The sequence below is a fragment of the Triticum dicoccoides genome, chromosome 4A, assembly GCF_002162155.2.
Source record: "Triticum dicoccoides isolate Atlit2015 ecotype Zavitan chromosome 4A, WEW_v2.0, whole genome shotgun sequence".
In the NCBI taxonomy this organism is placed as follows: Eukaryota; Viridiplantae; Streptophyta; class Magnoliopsida; order Poales; family Poaceae; genus Triticum; species Triticum dicoccoides.
In genome coordinates, this window is record NC_041386.1 from 354,553,629 (window position 1) to 354,564,143 (window position 10,515).

A 10,515-nucleotide genomic window follows, 5' to 3' on the forward strand; every position below is an offset into this window, starting at 1 on the left:
CCGCCGCCACCTCACCGCCCTCGCCCCTCGTCGCGAAGCCGCGCCACACCGGGGTTCGTCGTCGCCGCTGCCCCACCTCGCCGGAGAGTCACCGGAAAACCGCCGGTAAAAGCCACTGTTTTCTTTCGTTTTTTTAAAACCTAGATCCAGTTTTCTTTAAAAAAACCCTAGATTAGATCTGGTTTTCTTGTTAGATAATTAGAGCACTTCACTAGTTAGTAGTTTTTAGTGAACCTGTTCATTGTTTAGTCCTAAACAGTGAACGTTCGCATATTAGATCTGTTTTTTGTAGCCAGGGACATGTTCATAATTATTTCTTTTACAAATTAATCCCTGTACTTCAAACGGCTACAACTTTTTATACGTTAGCTCAAATCCAACGAAACCAACGCCCACTTCTTCGTTATGGTCCCGTCTATCCAGTAAAGCAACTTAAACATATTTTTTGAAATTTTAAAATTTGAATTAGATCAGATTTAGATTCAAACTTCGTTTGATCATAACTTGAGTTTTATAACTCCGTTTGAGTTGATTCTTTTTGCAAATCGAAGCTCTTGACCTAAACTTTCTGATAAGGCCAAACTCACACAATTTTGGTACTGTTAGATATTGTTTTCTATTGCAAGAGTTATTTTCCTGTTTTTGATGTTTTCCGAATTATTTTCTTCGATCTTTCTGCTCTTTTGAGTGATTGCTTATGTGTGGTTACTATTTCTTGCTCACGATAGATTGACCGGAGTGAGACGAGTAGATCTATCAAGAGTTTTGAGTGCCAATCATCTTCATCAACAATACAGGCAAGTTCACACTTTGATCATATCCCTTTCATACCCAGTTTTTATGCATTAGTTTCACCCTCAAACATTGCATGGTTAGGAATTTATAACATGTGGGTATCTGGAAGTAGTTGATGAGGTAGGAACCTATTGCCCTGCATTCAAACCTTGCGAGTTACTTTCACGTTATGCTCATATTGCTATGCTATGCTCGTAGACGTGGATTGGTTTGAGAGAATTCATGACAGATGTGAGAGTTATTATTTAATGGTTAAATTAAGGTGGCTACTTTAATACACATCTGGGTGGATTGGTTGGGGCACCCTAGAGCACCCAGTGGTTTGCCCGGGCACCTGGAGAACCCATTGTTTGCCCAAGGGGATCCTAGAGGACCCGTGTGATCACCCTATGGAATGCCACCCAGGCTCAAAAGGATCATAAGATTATTCATGCTAGAAACTTCCGTGTGCAGCCACAAGCTATTATGGGCTCTAGCATAGTTGAATAAGTTACATGAGCTCTTGAAGAGGTGGATCAATAGGTAGAGGGATGTAGGTTTGGTATGGTCTGCCCAGAGTAAAGAGTTAATGTTTCTGAAAGACTATGTCTCGGTCATCTGTTTCTCAAACACCATGTAGTGCGAGAAACCCAACGGATGCGATCAAGTCTTGTGGGGAAAAGTGCACAAACCTCTGTAGAGTGTACAAACTAATCATGATTAGCCGTGTCCCCGGTTATGGACATCTTGAGTCTCTAGTACTTGGATTATCATATTGATCTCATCAGTTTACTTAAATAATTTGTTGGGTTATTGATGTTAATTTGGGATTGAGTTGGAGGAACCTTCTCAATATTTTCAACCAACTTTGTAGTTAAATAAATTATATTCCTTTGCAGTAGGGAAAAATTGACTTTTCGCAAAAACATTATAACCATAGAGCCTTTCCACCAGCCAAATATGCATCTAGTGATAGCCTTCATTCATCATTATCCTATGGTGTGAATTTGCCAGTACATTGAATCTACTGACCCTTTGTGGCTGCAACATCTCATGTTGCAAGATTATATTACGACGAGTAAGTGATACGTTAGGGTTACGATTTCTACAATCAACTTTGACGTTGGTGTTGATGGGAATCCATAACCTTGTTGTTACTTTTTCTTTGGATTGAGGTAATAGTATTTACGTTATTTTATACATCTGATTTACCTCTGTTATAAATCCTCGAGTACTGTGTGTGTCAGCTTACCGATCCAGGGATGACACTTAAGCACAGAGACTTGACCGTCTGAGGTTGGGTCGCTACAAGTACCACCTGGCATTGTCCATAGTTGATATAAATTCAATGGTGATATGAAAGTAATTCATAGAGATAACTCTACCTGAGAAATGATTGTTGTTCCAAATAGTAATGATGCCACCAGATGATCCAACTGATGGATAGTATGCATATTGATTGAATCTTTTTGGACAGAATTTTTTTAAGTAAGCCATGTCAAAATGCTCATGTTTGGTCTCCTGAAGAGCTATGATGCTGCAAGTACTTTCCTCAATCTTCAGTCTGATGTCATCCCATCTTTTCTGAGAATTAATTCCTCTAACATTCCAACATAGTATATTCCAGTTTCTATTCATTGAATACTATTGTTGGGGAACTAGAGTTCATACCAGGATTAGCTTGGTATGATGAGGAAATTCTCATTGGCGGCATTGTGATTGTGCTACAATCTTGATCATTAAAGTACCGGAACATGCGTGCAGCATTTGATGACATAATGATTATATGATAAAAAAACAAATCCTGCTGCAATAACTGAAAGCAAAATACCAAGAGTGCCATAGTAGCTCATTATTACAGACCAGCTCTAGCATAGATGCTCGCAGGCATCTCAAATACAAGTAACTGAAACAAGTAAATGATGAAAAGGTTCTAAAATGCATAAACCAATAGCTATCCAGGGCCATTTCTTGAGGGGATATTTATTCATCAGAGCTGTCTTATGTGAGAACCTTGGAGTTCACATCCTTGTGTGACATCTTGCAAGGTCCAGTGCCAATCGCCTGCAGGGTGCTGATTGGAATTTCAGTAGGGGTGGGGCCTATTTGTCAATGATGATGGCATCGAATTTGGGCCCCAGGTTGACAGAAACTTCAGACTTCTTCTTGTTATTGACTTGCTTGCTGCATTCTGGTTTCTCAGCTAGGTTTGCAGCTGCTGCTTCCTTGGTTTTGAAACCCATGGTGAGTTTAGAAATCATGTTGCCCCTTCTGCAAATGCTTCATCAATAATGACATTCTTCTTTCTCTTGTTAGTAACTTTGGCTGGCTTACTGGTGGCTGCATAGGTGTCTGCTATGATCTCAACAATACTTGCAGAGCTAGACTGTTGTTTTATCTAGGTAGGGTTTTAGGTCTGAAACTGTAGAATGCACTTCCGTCCAGCCCCATTGGAGCCCTCAATGTCCACTATCTGACAAGCTGCATTGACAATGTTGGCCTCACCAATTTTTGGGATGATCTTATCATTGTAGGCAACAAGATTACCAATCAATTGCTGCAGACCAGAGATGTGTTCAGTATTGCCTTCAACAGTGATACTGTTCTGCGTTTGAGATTCCTCACTGGCTGCTGCATTGTCATTATAGTTCATGCTGGTGTTTTGAGGAGAGAAAACGGGGCTTTCTGCCATAGGTATAGGGATGAAATCATCTTCAATTGAAGGAATGGTTTGCACCACATCTACAGGGGCAGCATCAACTTGAACATCTGCATTTGCACTCACATTGAGATTCAGATCCTTAAACACAGGAGCAGGTGCATCTTCAACAGCATTATGGGGAGCCTCGTTGACAACAGCTGGAGCATTATCAGGTAAATTTCATTAATAGCAACCTGAAATTGTTCCTGGATTTCTGCCGCATTGAAATAGCCCTCGGCAGCATGAACATCCTCATATGGGGCACCCAGGTTCTCATTGTGGGGGTTAACAACCACTTGTTCCATTGGAATGTTGCCAAGGACCTCATCACGCTAAAAACCACCATGTACGTGGGGCAGAGGGTGAGGGTTTCCACCATCTGGAGGCAGAGGATCTTCATCCCCTCCCTGCTGCCCAATGATTTCTCTCGGCAGAATGTAAGTTGGGCACGTCCATGAATCTCCATAGCCAATATCATCAAGATTACGCAGCACCACAATGCTCAGAGGCAAGGTATCAGGATTAATGACTCTAACTTTCACAATGATTCTGGTTTTATCTCTGGGATCTTTGTTCCAAATCAGAAATCTACCATAGGGCGCAACAGTACGGCTAATCACATTCACATCCCAGCACTCAAGTGGGTAGTTCATCAACAACAATGATACATCATGAGTAAAAGTAATGCTACGATAGTTCAGGCCTCGATCTTGCCTAGTAATCCTTAGAACAGAGTCCCCAATCTGATATGGGTTGTTTGCAATAGCAGAGTCGCGAGAGAATGCAGTAGTAAACTGGATAAGTGCAGATCCCATACCACAACGCGAAGAGTAGTTTATTCTCCATCCCCTGTTCTCCAAGAAGTTTGTGATTATGGCATTAGCACCATGAAACTCCTCCAGGGCGATGCCAGGCACCAGTGTGGCGATGGCCCACTCATCACAGACCATGGGGAGTTCTCCTCCAACAAGAATGTATCCTCATTGCTCGCGCAGAGGGCCAGGTGCAACAATGGTGGTGTCGGGTGGGAGGTGGGGGTAGGGGTTGCATGGGTAGCATGCCATTGGAGGCAAGCTTGAGGTGGTCGACGGGGGGCGTGTAGCAGGGAGACTAGTAGAAGGCGAAGAGGCCATATGGTTGTCAGCTGCGTGCAATATAAGAGGAGGGGCCGACTGCTTAGCCCGATATATGAGGGTTTTGTTTTGCTTAAAGAAACAAAATCTAGCAATGTGGTTATATCTGAAACAAACCCTGCACCTGATTTGATTGTGGCAGTTAGTGCGATAATGATAAGGTCCGAGGCATCGGGAACAGAAACACGAGCTGGCTTCGAGGGATACGTGTGTCGATACGGCTTCTGAAATGATGGGTTGAGCGTCTGGCTGGGCCAAGTGGGGCGGCCCATCTCTATTCTCCCTAGCCCGAGAAGAAATTGAAAATTTGTTGCGATCCACGGGCTGTGATCCGCGATGCATGGGAGTGGGTTGGTTGCATGCGTGTTCATCGCGTTGGTTGCCTAGGTCACGATCAACGCCCGATGCATGGATAGGGATCCGATTGGCACCAGATAATGGTGGATTATTATGAATGGACGTAGGATCAGTAGGAGGGACTGATTGCATAGTAAGTGCAGAGGTGATGCGTTTGTAAACTTTGCTAACTTGAACATGATGAGAATGTTTGTTACCTTTCTTTCTAGTCACCTTAGTCCATTTAGCGTCTTCGTCAGAGTACCAAAGTTTTTCTTCATAATTCCAATTTGCACCAGCATTGCTCCATAAGTGAAAAAGCGCACTTGAAAATTGGGAATTCAAACATCTTCTTTTTGACTAGATAGAAGCCCCCATTTTTGGAGCATATCGAGAAACAGAATACCTTGCCATGAATATGAAGAACATCCAAAGAATCATAGGCACCTCCCGTGCAAGATGATAGAGCCAGACTGACATTAAGAGGATCCAGGGTAAAGGTAGATCGGGAGAAAGATACCACCATCTTGAATCCATATGCAGATGATACGGGGTTGACCGAACTGAGGAAGAGATCACGAACCCGTCCTCTGAAATGATGACCAAAAGAAAAATCCAGTTGATGGGCAATGGAGTATGGATCGTTGAATGGATCCATAGGTTTGTCTGTTGGATTTGCTAGATGAAATTGGTGGGATCTAGGATCGGCGCCATGGTTGTTGGTGGAGGGTGGCAGAGGAGGTGGGAGAGGGGTCGCAATCCTGTCTCATAGTAGTTGTGATCAGCTTGTTTTAGAGGAATTGGTTAGACAGAAATTCTCCAAGATAGGTTTGTTATATTTCCCTTTATATAAAATCGCATGGCTTCATCAAGCATATGCACATATATACTCAACATCAGCTCTAACTACACTTGGATTTTTTGTTCTCACCAAATTACTGAATTTTTTGAAAAACGGTGATTTACATGGCAGGTCAAAAAGATATTCGATAAGCTAGGAGTTTCCCAGAGAAACCCTTGGATTAAGTGTGAAGCTGAAGAAGTACAAGGTCAAGAAAGAAGCGGGTCTTACGCCCCCAATTTTACAACCCTCGTGCCAACAAAGTGCTAAAGGAAAACAAAAAGGTTGGTATCATATACCTTACCGACATTATGTCTGCTCCTAACCATGAGCCATTATGTCTGCTCCTAACCATGGTCATCCCTCCATAAGTTATGTTGTTCTCCTATCAGATCCAAGAAATTGATCATTTTTTGGAGTAGAGATGCGTATCAGATACGTGCGTGATTGAAATCGTGGTCTCTCCTAAACATGTGATTTGTTAAATGTTTAGAACGAATCGGTTGTGGGTCCGCACAGTACCTTGTGAGCTGCAGATTTAGACTTCCTTCTTGATTATTTGTAGAAGCTTCTACCCCTCGTGTTGGTACCAGATTTGCTATTAAGTATCTAGACCGTTTTTCAATTGTGACCTATCAGACTTTTGTAATTGGCCTGATTTGGTGCAAGGTAAATAGAGATCATGATCAAGGATGACTAAATGTATTATTTAGTAGATAAGTTCTCGAGTCCCACACTTTGTATCAAGTACTTTAACTTCCTAGTCTGCTATATATTAGTTTGTATTAACATAATCTGAAATAATCGCTATAGACTCATATACCTACATTAACCGGCATAAGTATTGGAAATGGTTCTTAAAGAAGTACATATTAATTAGTTTAGTTCCATGGCAGAGCAAATCCTATCTGACTCTTTTGCAAATAGTAGACCAAACAGACTATATCGTAGGCTTGCATACCATGGTCAGAGACGAGACCGAGGGCTCGAAGTGGAGCCAGAGATGACGAGACCAAATTAGATTTTTGTGCATTATATGGTGTCTTGGCAGATTTAGATTCCCATTAAAAAAGGATACCGTTGTGTTTATGTTGACTACTATTTTGTGGTTGTGAGGCAACAACCGCTAGAATAAATTCTGTAATTTAGCATTTCAGCCCAGTCTGGTTGTGAGTAGATGCATTTTAGTTTAAGGAATATGTGTGCTTGTGGGCACTAGCAGTTTAACATTTTTTCAACTTTTTCTCAGTTGTTCTCCAGTAGTTATTTGATTACTATTTAACCTACATCATTTGCAAATATTTATGTTGCCAATTTTCCATTTTTTGCAGGTCCAACGATGTAACACCCACGATGCGGCTATATCTCCCATGTGTCGGGGCACGACTTAGAGGCATAACCGCATGGTAGGCATGTCGCAAGAGGGGTAATCTTTACACATCCCATGTACTGAATAAGAAAGGGATAAAGAGTTGGCTGACAATCGCCACTTCACACAATACATAAATATAACATACATCATTCAGAATACAATCAAGGTCCGACTATGAAACCAAAATAAAGAAAGACAACCCCAAATGCTAGATCACCGATCGCCCCAACTGGGCTCCTCTACTGATCATACGGAAAAGAAACATAGTAACGGCCCGAATCCTCGTCAAACTCCCACTTGAGTTCGGTAGCGTCCCCTGCACTGGCATCATCGGCACCTGCATCTGTTTGGAAGTATCTATGAGCCACGGGGACTCAGCAATCTCACACCCTCGCGATCAAGACTATTTAAGCTTAAAGGTAGGAAAGGGATAGTGAGGTGGAGCTGCAGCAAAGCACTAAGCATATATGGAGGCTAATTTACGCAAATGAGAGCGAGAAGAGAAGCAAAGCACGGTCGAGAAGCTAATAGTGATCAAGAAGTGATCCTGAAGCTACTTACGTCCAAACATAATGCGAGACCGTGTTCTCTTCCCGGACTCGGCCGAAAAGAGACCATCACGGCTACACACGCGGTTGATTCATTTTAATTAAGTTAAGTACAGGTTCTCTACAACTGGATATTAACAAATTCCCATCTGCCCATAACCGCGAGCACGGCTTCCGGAAGTTCAAAACCCTGCAGGGGTGTCCCAACATAGCCCATCACAAGCTCTCACCGTCAACGAAGGATATTCCTTCTCCCAGGAAGACCCGATTAGACTCGGAATCCCGGTTACAAGACATTTCGACAATGGTAAAACAAGACCAGCAAGACCGCTCGATGCGCCGACATCCTGATAGGAGCTGCACATATCTCGTTCTCAGGGCAACACCGGATTAACACTACGTACAACTAAAACCAACCCTCAAGTTTCCCCGAGGTGGCACCGCAAGTGGCTCTGTTTCGGACCAACACTTAGAGAAGCACTAGCCCGGGGGGTTAAAATAAAGATGACCCTTGAGTCTGCAGAAACCAAGGGAAGGTGATAGGTTGTTAAGCAAATGTAAACCCAAGGTTGGGCCTTGCTAGAGGAGTTTTATTCAAAGCGAACTGTCAAGGGGTTACCATAACACCCAACCGCGTAAGGGACGCAAAGTCAAGGAACATAACACCGGTATGACGGAAACTAGGGCGGCAAGAGTGGAACAAAACACCAGGCATAAGGTCGAGCCTTCCACCCTTTACCAAGTATATAGATGCATTAAAGTAAATATGATATATTAATGATATCCCAACAATATCCATGTTCCAACATGGAACAAACTCCATCTTCACCTGCAACTAGCAACGCTATAAGAGGGGCTGAGCAAAGCGGTAACATAGCCAAACAACGGTTTGCTAGGAAAGGTGCGTTAGAGGCTGGACATGGCAATATGGGAGGCATGATATAGCAAGTGGTAGGTAGCGCAACATAACAATAGAGCGAACAACTAACAAGCAAAGATAGAAGTGATTTCGAGGGTATGGTCATCTTGCCTGCAAAGTTCTCAGAGTTGACGAAAGCTTGATCCTCATTAGCGTACTCAATAGGTTCCTCGATCACGTACTTGTCTCCTGGCTCTACCCAAAGCAAGAACACAAGCAAAGGACCAACAATCAATAACGGTGCAATGCGCAAGCAACATGACGCAAAGCATGGCATGGCATGTGAGATGTGATATGCAATGCATATGCGTGCTCTGGAAGGAAAAGGATGAACAAGGCATCAACTTGGCAAACCAAGTGTTCCGCTGGAAAGATGACATGATTTTGGTCGAAATTGATATAAAGATCACCGGAATCAGATGCACGGTTTGCAAATGGCAAGCAAAACAAGAATGGCACAATTCTGCGATTAACAGCACGATGCCATCTAAAATGCAACAAGAAACTATGCTACTGAACTCCAACATAGCAACAAAGCATATGGCAGTGATATACTCAAGATGCTTGACAAAACATAAACATTGAGCTATGGCTAAATCACACAAGAGCAGGTTCAAACAAGCATGGCAAAAGTGCAAAAGATATCAGCTTCACAGACTTAGTGAAAATACTAACATGCGAGAAATTAACATCAGGAAGCAATGTTTAGAGCAAACAAGAAACATGCTACAGGAACAAATCATTGTAACAAAAGGCATGGCATGAGTATACTCAAAGCATAGAACAAAAGTCCCTTACTGATGATGAGCCAAAAGGGCACAGAAAATATAATGGCACCCATGTAAACGTAGCAAGTTTAATTACAGTTTCAAACTTAGCAGAAAACTGAGCATGGCATAAATCAGAAATATGAAGGCATCTTTGCGAGCTCAAATCACTCATCACAAAGCCTTGCATGACAAGATAAACATACTAACAGCAAGAAGACATGTTCATGAAGCTAAGCATGGCAAGAGAAAGTTCATAGCATGCATGGATCAACTACAACAATCATGGCAAAATTGATTAACATGTAAACAATCTGCCAGGAACATTTTATAGCAAATGTAGAGCAAGATTAAGACATGCTAGGGCACTCCATAATTGCAAACATGGGCATGGATGGATAAAGCACAACCATATGTCCAAATCAGCCTTATGGAAGCAACTGAAAACAAGCATGGATCTCACTGTAGCATCATGTTTACATGGCATAAAAATAACAGAAGAACAAGGACTTAGCAAAATCCTAAGTACCTGAAATCAGCAATATCACGAGGGCTACTTTGCATGCTTGTGCTAGTCACCACATTGATCACAAAAATACATGGCAAGCACCCCTGTAAAGATGGCATGGCATAGATCAAAACACCTGTAGAGCACATGCCCATATGCAGCACACAACAAATGTGACAAAAATGACAAATCAACATAATCTGCTAAGTAACAGGAGCAAACATTTTATAGCACTCTTGCATTAATGATTTGGGCATCAAGATGGACTCAAACAAGCATGGAATAATGGAATGAAATGAAGATCCCAATGAACATTTTGATATATCATGCGCATGAAACGGAGCTACGGTCACAGAGTTATGGTGCGATGAACAGAGCCATAAAATACGAGCAGGGAAAAAGACTTGGGGAAAATTAGACCTCCGAAATCCCAGATCTAGGGTTGACTTGGCACGCGGATTGAGGCGGTGGTGGATCTCGCCGGAGAGCGTCGGGGTTCGGCCGGAGATGAGGGGAGAGGAGGGGACCGGCCAGATCCGGCAAGGGAGCTCGCCGGCGTCCCGCAGAGGAGGCGCGGCCGAGGTAGGCGGTGGGGACGGCGCTGGGCGGCGGGGCG